At 31.7% G+C, this 21,322-nt stretch overlaps 1 protein-coding gene across 12 annotated transcripts in view; it reads right to left on the reverse strand.

Annotated features, from left to right (window-relative positions):
- LOC128884637 (inositol 1,4,5-trisphosphate receptor) overlaps positions 1-21,322 on the reverse strand; it is a 113,925-nt gene that overhangs the window by 73,546 nt on the left and 19,057 nt on the right. The gene's annotated exons all lie outside the window — the stretch shown is intronic.

Below are 21,322 nucleotides of genomic sequence, written 5' to 3' on the forward strand. Positions count from 1 at the left end.
GTTCCGACGATAGGTGTGACGACATAGTTTAATAAACTTTATCGATTTTCTGTTTCAGATTCTGTTTCAGCCAAAATCACCTGCGCCAGCAAATAACTTTTTTTTTGCACAAATGCATATTATTTTGTAAATAAATGACGAAATATTTTTTACCAAAAAAAAATTTTTTTATTTACTTTCCTTAATCATACCTTTAAGGGGGAAAAACATTCATTCAATTTTATGCAATAGTTCCTGAGGAAAAAATTATTGAAAATATGTGAAGAAAATAATAAAATTCTACAGCTAGATATCGAAAATTTGTATCCTTAGGGCGAAGATAAAAGTTAGGAAATATGTTTTGAAATGTCAATGTTGTAAATTTGTAATGTATAAAATAAAAAGATTTTCATAATTTTTGCATAACCAGGAATTGAATTTGAAGTGACGTGAATTCACGAAGTCAGCGTGTTAATATGCAAATAGTATATATACATTCAATATACATAAATAACATTTAATTATTTGTTCGTGATGTACGGTAGGACTCCATTTATTTGAACTAACGACGCCACGGTACTTGCTTATTCGAACACATTGATGAGCTCTTGTTATCCGAACTCGGCTCATGCGACGTCTCGTTTATACGAAATTATGAAGTCACTCCACTTTTTGGAATAAGATTTTGGATTTTCACGAAATTCGTGTACCAATCGTGTGCTTGAACTAAAATAACCCAGAACTCATAACTCAAACGTTTAGAGATAAACGTTAGACGTATCTAAACTGCTCTTGTCTTGAAATTGTTACCATTTCATTTAACAAAAATATACATGTCGAATTGAGTAACCTCCTCCTTTTCGAAGTCGATTAAAAAGAAGCAAAAACTCAAAAATAAAACCATCAAAGAAGAAAAAAAGAAAACCATCGAATGATATACAATGCATAGCCAAGAAATTGTTCATTTTCAGGATAAAATTCTTTCCGAAATCAAAGAGAAATTTGTGCATCAACTCACTAGTTTTTTCAACGTTTAGAAACGATAAAATGCCCGCTGCGAATGTTAAACCACTTGGCCTCGTCCTCCAGTTACCTTTGTGCTGCATTATACTTTTATTTGCTTATCGGTGTTATGGTGCAGTCTGTCCAAAATAATATAGTAATTCATCCTGATCTAACTTTGTAGACACATGATTATTGATCTTGTGCGTTTAAGAGTTCCGCGTGTTTTCCCAATTTATTAGCAGCTTTGTTAGATACACCGACGGAAAATTTGATCGTTTTCAATGAATAGAGGTCGTATAAGTCTCCGAGAACGAGACTGATGGAACATCATCTTTCTCTTAACTTTTGAGAAATTTTTTTTATAGAGAAGGTTGTTTTCAAAGCTGTGTTCGGCGCAGACCAACTTTTCACGCTCTCCTGCTTAATAAAAGAACAATACTTAAGGGACTACCCTCTAGGTTATTTCTTTAATACGATTTTAAACTGTTTCTTTAATATGTGTTTATGTTTTAACAACATTTATTCAAATTCAGTGGTTTTTTATTTCTCTTGTACGCTGTCGAAGAAACCAATGTGAAATAATAAATAAAAGAAAAAGTAGAAAATTCATATAGGTTTTTTATAGATTCATTTGATAGATACTATTTGATGATGAATTAATTTTTTATATTCAATAGTATTAAAAACTTCTTGTTATTTCGCTTTCAGGTGAAATTTCCAATGCAAACGAAAAATCCAACGCAGGTTTGTTTGTTTTTGTTTGTGTTACTTTAAATTAAAACAAAATGAAAAGTGATGGATATGTGATACGTACAAAACAATATATTAACAAAACTATGGAACATATTTCACCTGTTTCAAACTGTAAAAAATTTTAATTTAGCAGTTAATTCAACTTTTGACAGTTTCAAAGGAAATAAAACATTAAAAGAAGGGTTTTGTATCGTTTCACTAAATAATATGTCTTCTAATCTAAGTGCAATATTTAACGTAAAGGACACAAAATTGAATTCGAAACTTTTACAATGGAAGCGACACAATCATTTTCAAACACTTGCGTACATCTCTAATCTCTCCTTATTGTATTTAAGTGGTGAGGCCACCTCTAAAGTGGTCTTATCAATGAAATGAAGTTCCGTCTAAAAATTACACAATTCACGTCACACGCATGAGAAGCACGTATCTGAATCGATAAAGAAGCATTTAACCACAAAAAGTTAATCGGAACTAATCCAATCAAGCTAAAATACTCATTGCAAAGCGCCATGTTGATCGTCCGCGAGTCAGCTAACCGTCAAACGATCCATAAACAGCCAGCAAACCGAAAGGTAAATCGCGTTACCTATCGAATAAACGTGTCAAATTAAACGTAGTTGAGTCACTTTCAATTACAAAATGCATCACGACCGTAATTAAGCCCATCGAGGGCAATTTTCCAATAAATTTCCGCGTCACCAGGTATTCCGGTTCCAGCTCTCGCCGTTACTTCTAAAACGAATCTTTTTAATCGCAATTCTATGGTAAAAATTGCCATCCTCCAACACAAATTTAATCTAGAATTTCTCTTGAGTAAGGCATTTAAATATATTATCGTAAAGAGGACCATTTGGGGGATTTTATTGACGTTACATGACATAAAGAGATACTCTAAGTTTTTTAGCAGTATCGAGGTAACTTTTAGGATTTTTTTGCAGGTACAGTATTTGACATGAAATTTTGAAATTTGGTACGTTTATTTATAGATATATATATATATATATATAGGAGATTTTGTATACAAATCAACGATCCTGTTCAATTTGTTTACAAGTTGCGTAGAATATTGTACATATCGTCAAGCAGATAAAAAAAAATATACATGTCGAATTGAGTAACCTCCTCCTTTTTCGAAGTCAGTTAAAAAGGTCCAGAATGTTACAAAATTATTTTTGAAAAATTGAAAAAATGGCAGGTCTTTAAATTTGTTTGTTTGATTTTTTCACAAAAATTGTATCTTTAGTGGCCCGAAAAAATAATGATTTTTCAGATATGCAGAATATTGTGATAATGTTTAAGAATTATCTATATCAAATATGATTTCAAAATTAGGGTCATCTTTTGCTTATCGAAGCAGAGGAAGCCTTAGAAGAAATTGGAATAATATATTATAAACTAAATTTGTTACACTCAATATTTTTGTCTGAGTTCAAGTCATTGTATTAATATTGTAGTAGTTTAAACAATTCTTATTTACCTAATTAGTTCGAAAAAATTCCTCATATAGTGCATAGATACCTCTCATGAAACTTGAACCTTTGAGAAATAGTTGAGAAAAAGAATCAATTTTTAATGGAAAAAACTAGACTTCTTATAGTTTGCACGAATTTTTTAAGGAGGATTGCCTGCTCGTCGTTCAAATAACTCGTAATGAACAATCATAAATCTTGTTATCTATCGAATGAACGTGACAGATTAAACGTAGCCGAGTCACTTTCAATTACAAAACACAGCACAAGTGTAATTACGCGCATGGAAGGCAATTTTTCAATGGACTTTAGCGTCATCAGTTGTTTGAGAATTTTACACTTCAGATATGATTTGAAATTGAAGTCAGCCACCCTTGTTATACCCAAGCAGATGGCTTACACAGAAATGAACAAAATATTGATAAATAAATTATTTACACTTATTTTCACTTATTATTTACACTTATTTTTCATTTAACTTTTTCAATGCATTATATGAATATAGGGTAATTATTTAGAAGTATGTCTTCTTCACCGATTTCGATGACCTTGAAATATGTTGTCAAGGTCATCATTCTGAACAACTTTTTCCTATATATGTTACCGCCGCTCGGCCTTAGTTTCCGAGATATTTGCATATAAAGATCATACATTTACATAACACACTACACTAAATAATTACCGAATATAGTAAAAGTTTAGAAAATGCCCATTCACCTATTTAGTTTTTAAAAATTAACCGAAGTATGACAGGTTACGTACAATCTTTCTTGAGACTTAAACCTTTTAGATATCGTTGAGAAAAAGAAAATCAATTTTTCATGAACAAACTAGACTTTTTATACTTTGCACGAATTTACTGCCTGAATGACTGCCTGGTGGTTGTCCAAGTAACACGTAAGTCCTGTTATCAATAGAATTAATGTGACACATTAAACGTAGTCGAGTCACTTTCAATTAGGAAACGCATCACGAGCGTAATTATGCCCGTGAAAGGCAATATTCCAGTGGATTTCCGTGCAACCAGGTATCTCAGTTCCAAATCTAGCAGTTGCTTCTAAAACAGTTCGTGTTAAACACTACTCTATCATAAAAATTGCCATCCTCTAAAAAGAACCTAGAATTTTTCACGAATGAAGCATTCAAATACGAGTCTATTTTTAGAGGAAGTGCGATTTCAGAGATTTCGTTGATATTGCATTGCTTAAATTTTGTTCTAGTTAAATGGGATACGCGACGATTATTATAGTGTTTGAGAATTTTATATTTCAAACATGATTGGCAACAGAATTTACAGTCATCCTTTGCTTATCATCCTTTGTCAGCGAAAGCCCATAAAAAAATTATAATAATATATTGAACAATAAATTCTATACGCTGAACATATTATTGTGATTTCGTCAAAGTACAGTCTTAACATAGTAATAGATTAACAGATTACTATTTACCTATTAAGTTTCTACAAATTTTCAAAAAAGTGGACGATCTCTCTTGAGATTTGAAACTTCAATAGTATGCTAAGAAAAAAGAAATTAATTTATATGAACAAAATAGATTCCTTAAAGTTGGCACTTTACCAAGGACGACTGACTGCTCATCGTTCATGTAAATCTTAATAAACACTCGTAAATCGTATTATCTCCCAAATGAACCTGACAGATTAAAGATAGTCGAGTCACTTTCAATTACAAAACGCATCACGAGCGTAATTACGACCATGGAAAGCAATATTCCAGCGGATTTTCGCGTCACAAGTATTCCAGTTTCAAATCTAGCAGTTGCTTCTATGTAGAACGGTTCGCTTTAAACGGAATTCTAGCGTGGAAATTGCCATCTTTTCTTGCTTAACTGAATCCTACCACGAAAACGATACGAAGGAAATTGGTTCGCGGTTGCATTTCCTCTCCGAGAACCGAACCAGGACCACTGGAGATATTCTCGTTTCAAAGGCTCGAAAAAGGTGAACCTTGAGCAGTGATTCGTCAGCTCGCAATCACAAAGTCTTCTATGTTTATTTCACCAACATTGTCCTCGGTTTTCTAGCCTCCATATTCACACGCTCGCGAAATAAAAGTGGACAAGGGCGACGGTTGTTTCCGGAACGTGACGATTTAAAAACATTCCGATATGCTCTGAGAAATTTCTGATATTCTGCCTTCTGAATTCTGAACTGTATAGAATTTTTATGATCGATATGTAGAAAAGTAATAAAATATTTCTAAGGTAGCTATATACACAATGGAATTCAAATATATCAGGAAATGTAGCAATCAAAGACGCGAAGGATTTTCCAGTGAATATTTCAAGCTTCCAGTAGAATTTTGAAGAGTGAATGAAAATTCAGTTTAAAAGTGGTGCAATTGTGAAGAATAAAAAGTTGATAAAATGTTTTAAAAGTAGCTATGTACACAATGGGGTCAAGATATATCGAGGAAAATAAAAATTAGACGTACAAGGGGCTATTCAAAAACGGCTTTTGGATTTTTTTTAATAATAATATATGCTTGCCAGGATCATCGTGGAGAACTAAATCGTCTAACAAACGGTATAAAAATTTGAGTAAAAATCAGATATATCCCATGCTATTTGTGTTTCATTGAAAAATATAGTCCCAAAATTCCCTATGAAAAACCTTTTATAAAGAGGAAAAGAATCACCAATGTATAATCGATGTAGCGTATGTGACACACTAATGTGGATGCAATGTCTCTAGATTATAATTAAGAACAAATAGGAATTTTTATTCAAAACGTTAATCAACGTTCATGGTAAAAATTTTCTATTTTTGCTGACTGTAATCTCTTGGACATAGTGAGCAACTTTTACTTTTATCTGAGTGTTAATTTACATTTCCATGGTTTCCATTCTCATTAATCTTCTACAGAGGAAGAAAATATCGTTTTTCTGCAGGTGTAAAGTGTAATTGATAAAATGACAAATATTTCAGGAATATTGTATTTGTTGGTGTAAGTAGTATCATTATACTATAACTACAACAATTAAATTGAACCATAAATTAAAGTAGACAATCATATGCATTGGAAGTTCTGTTACAATGAGCGTACATGAAATAATCAATAATTAGAGCTTTGATGAAATCAGTAATTAATTAGTATGCATAAAATAAAAAATGATATTAAATTAAGTAGATTAATTCTTTGATTTTGTCATCTTACAAAGAGTACACATGGCTTTGACATATACAAAATAAAAATACTTTATTTTGACGTTTCAAGAAGAGTAATCTTAAAAGGTTAATATAGTAATTTCACATCAAACATTTAATTCTTTTATTGATTTTTCTTAAAATACATATTCTTCAGTGCGTATCCTTTTAATTTCACTGCAAAATGTGAAAAATGAATGATTTTATAGAATAATTACGTGATTCAATTGCTTTTTCACGAACAAAAAATTCTAAAATCTCAAATTTTCGCTCAAATAATAGACTCCTTACTAAAACTGTTAACCCTAAAAGGGTGGATTATATAAAAAGAAATAAAAAACAAAGAGATAGAAATGGGAAATTATGAGAAGTTCTTCTCAGGGCATGCATTTTATAACAAAATTGATGTTAAAAGTATATAATACAGTAATATAAACAAAACACTAAAGAAATTACAAAATGTAATATGTAGATCCAAAACTATCTGTCAAGCAGAGAATGTAGTCGTTAACCGTAATTTATTATACAATTCATTTACATTTAACGCCGCCGATTCTGTCATACTTGCACAGTTCTATTGACCCGTATTCCAAGTAATAATTAACCGAGATACTTTTAGATTCGAACGCAAGGGAAAAAAGATGCCAGCGTAATAATGCCAATCAAATCGGATCGTTGTGTTTCTCGTAAGTGTCTCCAGCAAAGTGTCACGAAGCGGCTCCGAATGAACAAGATTTAATTGCCCGACAATGCGGCTATAAATTGCCGGATGAAGCTGTCCAGTAATAGAGATGGACAGGGACAATAAACGCTGAACGATCATTGTTTCAGATTGACGCGTACTTCGCACAACTATCAAACCAAACCACGCGATTATAAATTTTAAGCAGGCTGTTATTCTTTCTTCAATTTTTTGCTATTCGTTATAAACTGGGCCAGTTCTTTAAGGTGGGAAACCACTTTAGAGGCCAGATATTAAGCGATTTTCGTGACACTTTTTATGAAGAAAAATTTTCATAATGTTTTTTTTATCTTTGAGAATATTTTAAATGTTTTGCAATACATTTTTTTTAATTTTTTCAATTTATTTAACACTGTTGGAATATGCGTTCTGCGCGCACTTCGCTCCCGCATCCCGCCTCCTTGATGAACTGTGACAAGCGCAAGCGATGTGCCTTTTCTCTTTGTAATTACAAAAATACTGTTGCGGCGGCATGAAGATGCCGCAATATTGCGTAGTTGCATCGTCGCGGCAACGTGAAGATGCTGCGACGATCTGAAGTGCGATCTGAAGAGCGAGCGGAAGCGGATCGTCGGGATGTTCCGGTTACCAAGAGAACCGGCAACTTTAGAATGGGCAGAACGTCGCCAGACTTGATATCGAATAAACATGTTTACCGATTTAGTTATTGTTATTGTTAATAAATGTTCTGAGTTCTTGTTCCTTTTATAAAAAACGTGTTGATTATTAAGAAAATGTCTACTCCTCGATGTACCACCACCCCCCGGCGTAACAATACATTAGTGTGCAGTATTCTATTATCCATCTACATTAAGCGTGGTCCTTGTTAACTCTAATATTAAGAACAGTGTTAATTTTTATAGCTGCAGATTGCAAGACATTTAAATTTTACCAAAATCATAAATGTTACACCAAAAAGTGTTCAGTTAAGCATAGTATAGCTCGTACTATGTCTACAGATGGACAATGAAAAAAGAAAATAAAATAAAAAGCAAAAGAAATAAAAATGAAAAGACTGATAATTAAGTGATCTTCTCTACTATTAAACTGCAATCAATCCCGTCACTAAACTCCTCGTGAATAAATAAAAAATCATTCGTTTTCCATCTGTTTATCGAAGTAACCATCCTGAATTATCTCAAAATTTCTTGTTATTTATGTCAAGGATTGTCTAGGTTGTATTTCACGGATCTTATATTAAATAACAGATCTCTATAAAAAACAAACGTGGGTAGGGTTTCCTGCTGTGGCCATAAGAAGCTTAAAATTAATTCGCCGCAAGTTTAGAATTCGATGTAAGAGGACTGAAATGGGCCGATCGGCACCGATAAAGTCTTCCAAACTTGATTAACCCCCGCTTGTACTTACGGTATATTGAGTGTTTTCTATTGTTTCGATTCACAAAGAATTTTATTTTCAACAAGAAAACAAATGACAAATTTTACTTTTATTATCACGATTATGCTAGTAGACATATTTTATTATTAAAACACAAAATCCTGAAATCCCTTTTTGAAAAGCCTTTATAAATAATATATATAATTATAATATAATAGAAATAAATATAAATTTATAATGGAAAATATATATATAAATATAATATAATAGAAATTAATTATATCGTGGAAGTAGCTTCTACTTATATTGATAATATTAATTTGTACTAATATTTACTATAGAATGCTCAATCGATTGAACGATAAAATTGTCACAGTAGTCCCTAGTTTTTCAAAGCAACAAGGTTTCTTACGTCCATGTCGCAACCAAACAAATATCTGCTATGTATTTACTACCCTTACAACATTATCATCGATCTCTTCTGCAAAACTGAACCCAGCTCAGTGCCGCTGTTTACAACCCAAGCTAAGGTCGAAGGTCAATTTATTCTGAGAGTTAGCCACACAGTTTTCCTTGTTGGTGGATGGCTATCAAGAATTGCTGCCGTTCTATGGTTTTAACCCTTAAGTAGGTGCGAGGGGATCTAATAAACCACCTTGCAGTACATTATGTGCTCCTGCCTGATATAGACTAGCTATTTTTTAATTAAATGGAACCGATTAAATACTCTACTTGACAAGGATAAGAAGGAAATGGTACTTGCTCGTAATTAACACGGTTATAGCCGACATCCTCTAAGGATCTAGAATTTCTCTTACAAGGAGAGTTTGGTCCATCGGGAACATATTAATATTACAGAAAAATCATATTTCCCATCTTTGCTTGAACAAATATTGTTAATAATTAATTTAACTATTGTCAGAAATTAATTTTTAGTTATTTCAGCTAATAGATATAAGGATATAAAAAAATTTCTCACGATTACAGTGTTCGATGAAGACTTATTCTGAACTGCGATTGTTACTGATATTCAATCGAAGACTCAATGTTACTGCATGCATTGTAAATATTTAATTAATTTCGAGATGTCCATATTTAATGAACTTTGAAGTATCATATTGTTATACCAATGTTTTTCGGGAAAATAATATTTCCGAACATGAAAAGTTGAGGAAAAGTAATCGTTAGAAATTGTCCTATATTTTAATATCTATTGATTGCAACCATTAAAACATAATATATCCAATATAATTAACCCTACAGTGCGCCTTGATGCACATATGCATCAACCCCATTTTTGCGGTAGTGTTATTCGTGTTTGCTCCTATTTGAAAAATTGCGCATCGTAGCGTGAAGTAGCTACAATAAATACAGTACCATTTAGTTTTCGATTAAATATTAATAACAATCATGGTTCAGAATAAGTATTCATATGGGACAATAATCTGGAATAATGTTTTCGTAAACAGGATGGCAAAATCTACCAATATACAACGAAATCGGTGACCCGAAGGTCTTTGCGCTCTCCTTGTTCGATAAAGCATTTAAATGAATTACCAAACTAAGGACCATTGTAGATTTTTTATTAATGTTACACTGTTTAAATTTTGTTCTAGTTAAATCTGTTATACAATAACTATTGTAATGTGCTAGATTTTTTTATTTCAAGCATGATGTGCAATCGAAAATGGAGTCACGTTTTATTTATCCAAACAGGGTGGACCTACGCAGAAATTATCATAATATATTGAAAGATAAATTTTATAAGCTGAACAATTTTCTTAAACTTCTTCGAAGCATTGTCTTGATATAGTTAAAGTTTAAAGTATTTGTATTTATCCATTTAGTTTTTAAAAATTCCTCAAAGTGTACATGATCACACATCCTTTTCTTGAGACTTGAAACCGGACTTTGGCATTTGTAAAATATTATTTCAAATAAGACGTTTTACTTCACAAAATTCAGTCAAACAGATATCTTATCTTCATTTTAATTAAAATTTGCCCATGTCTACTCAAATCTTTAGAATATTGTTACTATACCATTAAAATTATTAAGCCAGTCAATTTGATCGATGGATGTTAACCTTTTCTTAAAAATTATTCATTTATTAACAACGCTTTTGCTGCAATTTTTAAAGATAATTATTGTAATAGAAAACTAATTATATTGAGAAATTGACATGATACCCTCAACCCTTTAATTTCAGAAATACAGTAATGCGTATAAAAAAATATACATCAGTAGTTTTAGTGTTAAGAAAGAGAAAAACTAGACTCTTTAAAGTTTGCAAGAATTCACCACAGGGAGTCAAATAACTCTTACTTAAAAAAACTTGGTAGATTGAATGTTTATAGGCATCTTGAGTATACTCTACCAATTTTAATTAGAATTACCTTGAGCGTGAACGCGCGCATCGGAAAACTAAGTATACTTACTCTCTCCTTTAGAGTACCTGTAAATATACCAAGTTTCCTCTTACGCGTGGAAATACTTTGGCGTTCAGAAAAACAACGTTAAGTTCCTAGTATTCATGCATGAAAAAACCTACGAGATTCTTGATGTAGGATGAGTCGTAGGAATATTTGCAGTGTTTAGTTTTAATTAAGAATAATGGAGATTGCATCACTGATTATAGAAGAATATGGTAACTGAGCTTATAGTTGATATAATTTTTGTTAATAATAGTGTACAGAATTTGATCATAATTTTAATAAAACATTTTATTCGATGTTTTCTTTTATTTTAATTGCATACATAATAGAAGTTTTTTTTTTAATAATTGTTCTTCTCTTTGTTAATATTGTGTTTGAAATAATGTAAATATTCAATGAGCAGAGAACCATCCAATAAATAATGTTAATAAACGAAAGTAACTTAATTTTGAATTAAGTAAGGTAAATATAATAAAAATGTTCTGTCTATGCTTCCCAAAACTTTGAAAACCCGCATTGATACATTTAATGTTAATAATATTGCGTGCAAGTTGCTTCCCAATATAGTAAATTACATAACTTGTCCACTCTAATTATTTTAATTGTTAGTACATATTGTGAGCTATACATTTTTGTTGTCTTAGATGATTTTATACACAGAGTCATCGTGTAGATGCTTCAAACCAAAATGCTCAGGTTACAAAATTTAAATAATTTTCAAAGAAGATGAATCGATCACAAACGCAATCAAAGTGCAGTAGTTACGAGGTTCATCCGAAATATAATCCTGTCCAAATAATACAAGACACAGCTTTATATTACAGACACTGTTCTTTTTTTAAAAATTTATCGTATACAGAATGCGTCATGTAATTGTTCTATTTGCTTACTTTTGTTTTCAACTGGTCTTTATTAAGACTTATCTAAGTCTTAATCTGAACCTTTGTGGTTTTACACAATAATTTTTGGATGATCTCATCCAAGATGCTCATCCAAGATAAAAAAAAATGTATAATTCATAATGTTATCACTGAAGGTAATCAGGATGTGCAAGCTATACGATTCATTTATTTAAGGGGGACACTACGCGTTGTGTTTTCTATGTCAAATTTGACATTTTTCGGTACATTTTTCTCAGCTATGTCTTATCCGATCGTAGTCAACCTTTTTTGAGGGTGTTCTACAAAGTCTAAACTACAAAATAGCGGTGAGTTTTTTTTTCAGAAAAAAAAGAAACAGGACGATTTTGATACAAAAACTTTGCTGGCGTTTTTTTCACCCTTTTTTAATTTTTAATTTTTTTAACTAAGTACGATTTGGACAAACCGACTTGACTGTTTTGTAGATAAGGTAATTCTGCGTGAAACAAAATAGTTCAGATTTGATAGGTAAACTGTAGCCAGAGTAATTGGTACCGAAAGAACAAAATGTACGATTTTTCAGGAAACTCAAAAAAGCAAAACAAGTCGTTTTTTGTCGTACCGGCTTTTTTCGTTATTTTTCCATAGAATCTCTTCAGTTATCATCGTAGAGTCTCTTCAGTTGTCCAGTGGTTACCAGTGATTGCGGTTTCATCTCGTCCTGTTCACTTTGTATTTTGATTTTCGTGATAATGCCTTGAGTGAAAAATTTCAGTAAAGCTAAATTCTCTTTTGACTGATAAAAATTATGTGAAATTTTTTTGCCATTTCTAACTATTAAAAGATTATAAAATTAACACTAGTAGATCCGGAAAAGGTTAAATTTTAATAAAAACAAAAATGTTTAAAAATCGAATTTTTTTCGAAAAATGTATAATGCCTCCCTTAAGATATGTTTTAGCAATTTTTAAAGAACAAAAGAAATTATACATTTGACACTTTAAATGCTAATTTTGTTAAAAAATAACAGTGTAATGTGAATGGAATTTAACGTAAATGAATCTTCGAGTGCTACAAGTCCAAGTATAAAAGAAACAAATTATTTGTTGAAACGAGACATCGCGAAGGACTCGTACTTTAAAAGTGAATGATTATATTTTAATAAATATTTACATTCTGGAAATATCGTTCGCTAACGGTCTGGAGGAGAACTCGTCTGTATGGAAATGTGGCTAACAAATTTGTTGCGAATCGCTGGAGAGACTGTTTTCGTAACAAGGGTTGGCAGCTTACCGATTAGCGACTGGAGAGTTTAGAGTTTCTTTTAAATTGCACACAATTTTATTAACATTAAATGTATAAATATGGTTCCCAAACTTTTGGAAACCATAGATGAAACATTTTTATTATATTTACTTTAATCGATTTAAAATAAAGTTATTTCCGTTCAATTTATCCATTGAATTTTCGTCTGCTCACTGGATATAAACAATTGTTGATATAAAGCCTCTGTTCGAATTGAATGCTTGTAAAATTCTTGCACCAAGAAATAAACGATACATACTATTACTACATAACACAAATAATGTGTTATAAAATAGAAGAATGCAAAAATTCAAATGTGTACGATTCTGATAAATTTTTTAATAGTAATATCAGTGTCTATTAAATGTTATAGATAAGTGGTAAATTAAAAATGGCACAAGAAAAATATACAGTTGTTGAACTCCCATGATGAATAAATTTACGTACAGTGTTGATCCCTACCAAAAACTAAAATTTACGTATATATGCGTATATATAAATATTAAATATATTTAAATGTATTTAAATATATATTGTTAATCACAGAAACATATATATGATACAAAAATTTGGGTTAATAAATTTTGAATTTTATATAGTTGAATATATAGTTGAATTAGTTAATATTACCTAGAGCATTAATGTTAAAACCGGTTTAGCTCGCAAACAACATGTACAAAATATATTAATAAAAGAAGAAAGTACTACTATAGAAAACATGCAATGGAAGAATGTTTCTTTAAATTTTGCAAATGTTGCATAAACTTTCGATATATTTACGTGAAATATAGTAACTGTCCTTACTGAGATTTTTCAACGTCAGTGAACACATGGAAGCTTTTCATTACTCTTTAGACGTACCATTTTACAAATACGCGCGCACTTTATGTAACGAAACTCCCTGCAGGCGAACGTCAGTTACTTTTCACGGCATACTCTATTACCTGTCCCTGAATAGTGTAACCTAAAAAGGCGTCTGCTCGCTTCAAGCTCCTCGCGCTTATGCGCACTGTCCCCTATTACAAGACCTGTCTGGATGATATTGTAATACGACAAGGTGTCAACCCTATTCATGACAGCAGCTGATAAACACCGACCGTAGATACTCACTGGCTGGGGGCGGATGAATGTACAATAAATTAAGTAAATCCCATGAGTTGTTTTGTCAGTGGTATGAAATAAATTTGAAAACTAACTCCAGCTCATTACGATCGTCGCGATCGACAATCTTTAAATGAAATGTTTCCTAGACGGTGGATAGGTAGAGGAAGCCCGACACCTTTTCCACCAAGGCCGCCAGATTTAACACCTTTAAATTTTTACTTGTGCGGTTACGTAAAAGATGAAGTTTATGTGGAACAGCCAACAACAGCGGAAAATGTGAAGGCTAGAATAATAGTCTAAGAGCTGGCTACGAAAATCAGGAATGATAAGGTGCATCGAAAATTTGTATCTAAAAACACTCCTCACTAGATAACAAAGACAATAGCGCTGCAGCCAGAAGTCGCTCCCAGGACTGGAAGCGTGGGCGGGCGGTCAAACATGTTAATTTTTAAACAAAATAAAACCTTTGAGTGCAGCCCTAAAATTTTGTGTAGTTATAGTTCTTAACTGTAGAAATCGCGTAAAGCTATTGCCAGAAGTCAATAAAGTTGTAAAGAAATTGTTTAAATTTTAATGACAAGGTGTAGTTCTGGCAAATTTGTTTTCATATTATTTATCGCTTAAAATACCGGGATAGCAATTGCCAGAAGACAGAATGGTGGCTAAGTAAATGAAAAATGATAATATCGTCATTGTTTACGAGCTGGCTACGAAAATCAGAAATGATACAAATTTTCACTACAACTTATCATTCCTGATTTTCGTAGTCAGCTCTCTGTCTATAATAAATGCTTGCATGCAAATTGATAGGGAAACTTTAGAACAAGTTGAACTGCCATTTAGGGATAGAATCGGGTGATGCATAAATATTCTAGGTTGTACTTTTGAATTTAGAAGATAAGAAATATTTTTTGGACGTGCAGTGAAGAAGAAAACTTCAAGCCATTGAAATGACTATGAATGACATTTCCAGGTCAACATAATGTAGATCAGTGGATTCGTCTTGAGGTGAATTATGTGTCTAGCCTACCTCCTACGTTTCCATTGAAAAATGGAATGTCCCCTTTCAGATAGACCATGTTTCGTTTAAGGGGGCATTTCACTGTGAACGCACAAAAAAAGCATATTTTCAATATTTTTTTTCACAGGAACTATTGCATAAAATTGAATGAATGTTTTCCCCCTTGAAGGTATGATTAAGGAAAGTAAATAAAAAAAATTTTTTTGGGTAAAAAAATATTTCGTCATTTATTTACAAAATAATATGCATGTGTGCAAAAAAAAAGTTATCCTCTGGCGCAGGTAATTTTGGCTCTCCTGGTAATCTGAAACAGGAAAACGAAAAAGTTTATTAAATTATGTCGTCACACCTATCGTCGGAACCTCCAAGTAGTTGATATTTTGATTTTTACTTACAATTTCACCTGATTTACGGTACAAAAAAAAGTGTTTTTTTTCCTCTCTTTCACAAGAAACGCTCCCATCTTGTTTATTTTCGATGAAATAAATAAGTGGAGGTTCCGACCATAGGTGTGACGACATAGTTTAATAAACTTTTTCGATTTTCTGTTTCAGATTACCAGGAGAGCCAAAATCACCTGCGCCAGCGGATAACTTTTTTTTTGTACACATGCATATTATTTTGTAATTAAATGACGAAATATTTTTTAGCAAAAAAAAATTTTTTATTTACTTTCCTTAATCATACCTTTAAGAGGAAAAACATTCATTCAATTTTATGCAATAGTTCCTGAGAAAAAAATTATTGAAAATATGCTTTTTTTGTGCGTTCACAGTGAAATGCCCCCTTAAACATTTCTTTTTAAATGATGAACATTTTGCGAGATAATCGCGTGGAAAGATTATAAAGAGACATCCTGTATATATATATCGAATCACCCTGTACAATGTACAGTGTACATTCTCAATGCTGGCAGCTAAACAGCCTCAATCGAATATGATGGATTTATTGCGATGATTACGTTTGCTGAATCCTTTCGACGGTTTATTGGGCATGTATACACTAGTCCGCTTAATGTTCGATTAATCGAATCAAATAATAGACTTCAACGCGCCATCAATGCACCAACGCGCACTAATATTCATCTAACATTCATGAAAGCCCAGCGTGTTCTTTTTTGAATATTTTGTTGGAAACGAGCGACAATTAAACGCATTCCAACGACGATATTAATTACAAATCTACCTCAATTTTTCTCTTCGCTTCATGCAAAGAGATTCGAAATCTATAGCAGGATTCTCCAAACTGTAATGCATTTCAACTTCTAGGAATCCTTTTCAATCCTTCGTAGGAATTTTTTGAATAAATCAGTCATTTATTCGGCTGTGATTTAAGTGTATTAGTGTCTTATTTTATTCTTCCTAAGCCATCACTGAAACACCATTAAAGTGTAGAGAAAATAAAATAGAAAGACATACAATTTTTAAACAATAGAATAAGAATTCTCAAACAAGCACTAACAACCACTTGCGTTATTAATCGATAAAGGTTTTATTTAAGAATAAGAATTTTTATTTTACTATTGCGTATACATTAGTTCTAATTCAATATGTACTTTACTGGTCGTACTAATATTTTTTTACAAATTTGTGTACCAAAGAGGACTTAAGTTATTTGAAAAATGTTATGTAAATACTATATGAAACCGATCCAAGTTGTAAGATTTATATGATTTTAATAATTTTATAAATGCATGTATATTGATTATGTTAATATTCATTATATTAAAATTACATTAGTAGTATACATAATATAATACTATATTCAATTACGTGATATTACATTATTACGTTATATTCAAAGTATATAAATATTTATTGCATCGTAAGAGGTACGTAACGATATCATTGGAAATATCTAGTGGTATAAATTGCGTACGAGCTTAGGATTTCAATAGAGCGCACCGATGCATCGATATGGTTTCATTAGATCGTATTGATAGTCAATTGAGCATTATTGTTCGATGCCTGAGGCAAGCGAGACGAGAGAATGGATGAAACATCTGCGCGTTCGCGTTTTTACGTCCTGTATCCGCATATGGGCAAAATTCTTATCTAAATAAAAATGTCTAATAAAGTATTAAAGATAACTCAACGGTTTGTTCATCACTCGCCAAATGAAAATTAAAATTTCAATTACATATCGAAATATGTTACGATAAACAAACGAAAACTTTTCAATAAACTTTGTGAAAAATTTCGAATAACGAATAAAAGATAGACGACTGTTTAATCGTTATCCGTCGAATAAAAATTAGAATTCAACTAATAGAATCACATATTTAAAAATAAATAAATAAAAATGTAACTGTACAATCTCGAATAAACGTTGTAATCATACAATGAATAAAATATATACAATTATTTATCAGTTACTCGTTAAATAAAAATTAAATCCTGAATCACAGAATGGAATTTTTCACAACAAACAAATGCATAATCAACTGTTTAACTGAACAAACGTCGTGAATAAATCGTCATGGAAAATTTCAAATAACGAATAAAAGATGAACGACTGTTTATCCATGATTCGTCGAATAAAATTAGAATTTAACTAATAGAATCACGTATTTAAAAACAAATAAACAAAACTGTAACTGTAGAATCAAAAGAATGTTGTAAAAAATGTCATATAATGAATAAAAGATAACATAACGGTTTAATCGTCAATCGCCGAAGAAAAATTAAAATCGGAATTACAGCATTCAACGTTTTACAGTGAACGAATAAAAACTTAACCGTTCAATCGAGTAAACGTTAGGAATAAGTTATTATACGTTGCTTTCATTCGTTATCTATTATATTGGTTTTTCCCTTTTTCTCCTCATACACAGAATGCACGAGTACGCTCTTCGCACAGAAATGTTATTAACGATTACCGATGAGCGATCAATAATTCACAAAGCATAAGTTAAATGAAACAGAATAGATAATAAGCTCTTAACGTCAATCTATTTATTCTGACTCGATACAGTATTCAATTTTTGTTCGATAATGCAGTAACCATATTAATATATTCACAGTGCAATTATCTTCCTAGCGCAAGAAGAATCTGACACATTTATTAAAATAACCAACATATGTGCACTTCGGTGAATAAGGTTCGTAAAATTGAATTTCCTATTTCGTTCCATCATAATTAAGTTGAACTTTATTAAAAATACGTAATTGATCAGATACACCAGGCAAATATTACTCGTTTGAATTATACAGGGTGCCCCAAAAATGTTTTTAACACCTTGAAATGGGTGGTTTGAAACAACTTTTTCCTTAGCGAAAATGTTGTCCGAGGCTTCATTAAGGAGATATTCCAGAAACAGAAACTCGCGCTCTGATTGGTTAGTGTTTTCCGTTAATATCTCCTCAACGAAGCCTCGGACAACATTTTCGCTCAGGAAAAAGTTTTAAGATCACCTCCCGAACCACCTCTTTCAAAGTGTTACAACATTTTAGGGACACCCTGTATATAATTTAAATCACGAGTATTGGTGGAACGAATGCTCTACATAAGAGTTGTATTTGTAATTTATTGATGTCATACTTGTAAAAGAAACTAATCATCTAATAAAATCTACGAGGGACGGTACAGCTAAAAGCTTTAATAATATTTATGTCGTGAAACATGTTTTATACAAAGAATCATATTTATTCTATATATTCTAAATAGGTATGTTGGTTTACGTTTAAATAAAAACGTTAAATTAATAGATCAAACGTAATTTATACACTAAAAGTATATCAATAAATATAATTGTAAACTGTTGATAAATACCATTGCGATTATTGAACTGCGAACGCCTATGCAAATTCATATTATTATATGCATACATGAAGAACAGATACATAAAATTAAAGCATATTTTGTCCTTTAAGTGTTGTAGCGTGTATTTTATTTTGTATATTTGACATATTTATGTATTTGTACACATCCTTGTATATTGTGTATATTGTAATTTTGTAATTCAATTATATTTATCGAGTCACAAATAACTGTAAGCACATGAATATTTTGTGTTACCCTAAAAAAAAGTATTCAAAGTTGAAGAGGTTATACTTACCACACCGTTCTTGACATACTCAACTAAATACCATACTCAAACGCATAGAATTCATTTCCAAAGATCATATAAATTATAATGCCATGCTAGTCGGTTACTTCAAAGCAGAAATTGGTAGCCTCGGTGAACTGCTTGTGTACGAACTAATTTAGTCTAACATTCATACACATATACAGTTGCATGCAAAAGTTTCCGGCCAAAAATAATTTTGGAATTAAATTATGTATAATAGGTGTAAAGTAGAAATACAAATATATTATAGTAAGGAGCTTTTATTATACTGTCAAAATGTACACCTCAAAAATTTGATACAACAAGTAATAATTATTTATAACAAAAATAACAATTTTTACTTCTTCATAAGTATCCAGCCAAGTACAAAACATGAAGAAAAAACACGATAACTGAAGGAAAAATGTTCAAAAATGGTTACAAATGTAACATTATCATCGATATTTAGTAACTATACCCTGTGAAGGTATCACGGCGGCACATCGGTGAGGCATCGATTCAATAAGTTTGATGATTCTATCTTGACAGATATTTCTCCACTCTTCTTGAATTTTGGTCCATAAAGCAGCTTTATTAGTACAATTAACAATTCCTATTCTTAGTTTAAGCTCTTGCTATAAATTTTCTATGGAATTCAAGTCTGGAGATTGACTCGGCCAATCTATAATTCGGATCTTATTCTTCGTGAAAAACTCCTGAAGCAACCCAGACCGATGTTTTGGATCATTATCTTGCTCTCCCATTTGGCTGACATTAGTCAAAGTACTGTTTCACGTAGACTCACAGAAGTTGGATTTTTTGAACGGGTTGGAGTTAAAAAACCACAGATAAGTAAAAAAAAAATACGAAGGCCCGATTAGAGTTTGCAAAGAAACACCGGAGTTGGACAGTTAAAGATTGGAAGAAAGTGCTGTTTTCGGATGAAACTAAAATTAATTTATTTGGAAATGATGGGAGAAGGTATGTTAGACGACCACAAGGCACTAGGAATGATTCCCGATATTAAATATCAACAGTGAAGCACGGTGGAGGTAGTATTATGCTTTGAGGTCCATTTTCTTGGAAAAGCGGCGGTGCAATTTACAAAATTGAGGGTACTATGAACGCTCCTATGAATAGGGATATTCTATCAGAACAAATGCTACCTTATGCCCGTCGAAATTTGCCACGAGGATGGATATTTCAGCCAGACAATGATCCATGACATCAGTCTGGGTTGCTTCAGGAGTTTTTCACGAAGAATAAGATCCGAATTCTAGATTGGCCGAGTCAATCTACAGACTTGAATTCCATAGAAAATTTATGGCAAGAGCTTAAACTAAGAATAGGAACTGTTAATTGTACCAATAAAGCTGCTTTATGGACCAAAATTCAAGAAGAGTGGAGAAATATCTGTCAAGATAGAATCATCAAACTTATTGAATCGATGCCTCACCGATGTGCCGCCGTGATACCTTCACAGGGTATGGTTACTAAATATCGATGATAATGTTACATTTGTAACCATTTTTGAACATTTTTCCTTCAGTTATCGTGTTTTTTCTTCATGTTTTGTACTTGGCCGGATACTTATGAAGAAGTAAAAATTGTTATTTTTGTTATAAATAATTATTACTTGTTGTATCAAATTTTTGAGTTGTACATTTCGATAGTATAATAAAAGCTCCTTACTATGATATATTTGTATTTCTACTTTACACCTATTATACATAATTTAATTCCAAAATTATTTTTGGCCGGAAACTTCTGCATGCAACTGTAGTACGCCCCACAAATATTCCCACCCTCCATATCTATTGAAGGAAGTCTAATTTGAGTGATAGGTTTGATGTTTCCAAATAAATGTTTCATTATAAATATGCACGTGAATAAACTTTATGCTTGTATATATTTAAAATATATTGGGTATTCGAAAAAGTTCATAGCGTTTCTCAACCATTTGCATGATTTCATCGCATCCTTCTGTGATTGGTCGACCACAGCGTGATGCATCTTTGACATCAAAATTTTGATAGAGCATTTTGTCCATAAAAATCACAAATTTTTTCACAAGCCTGCGTAGCATTCTCATCT

The sequence above is a fragment of the Hylaeus volcanicus genome, chromosome 1 (assembly GCF_026283585.1).
Source record: "Hylaeus volcanicus isolate JK05 chromosome 1, UHH_iyHylVolc1.0_haploid, whole genome shotgun sequence".
Classification (NCBI taxonomy): Eukaryota; Metazoa; Arthropoda; class Insecta; order Hymenoptera; family Colletidae; genus Hylaeus; species Hylaeus volcanicus.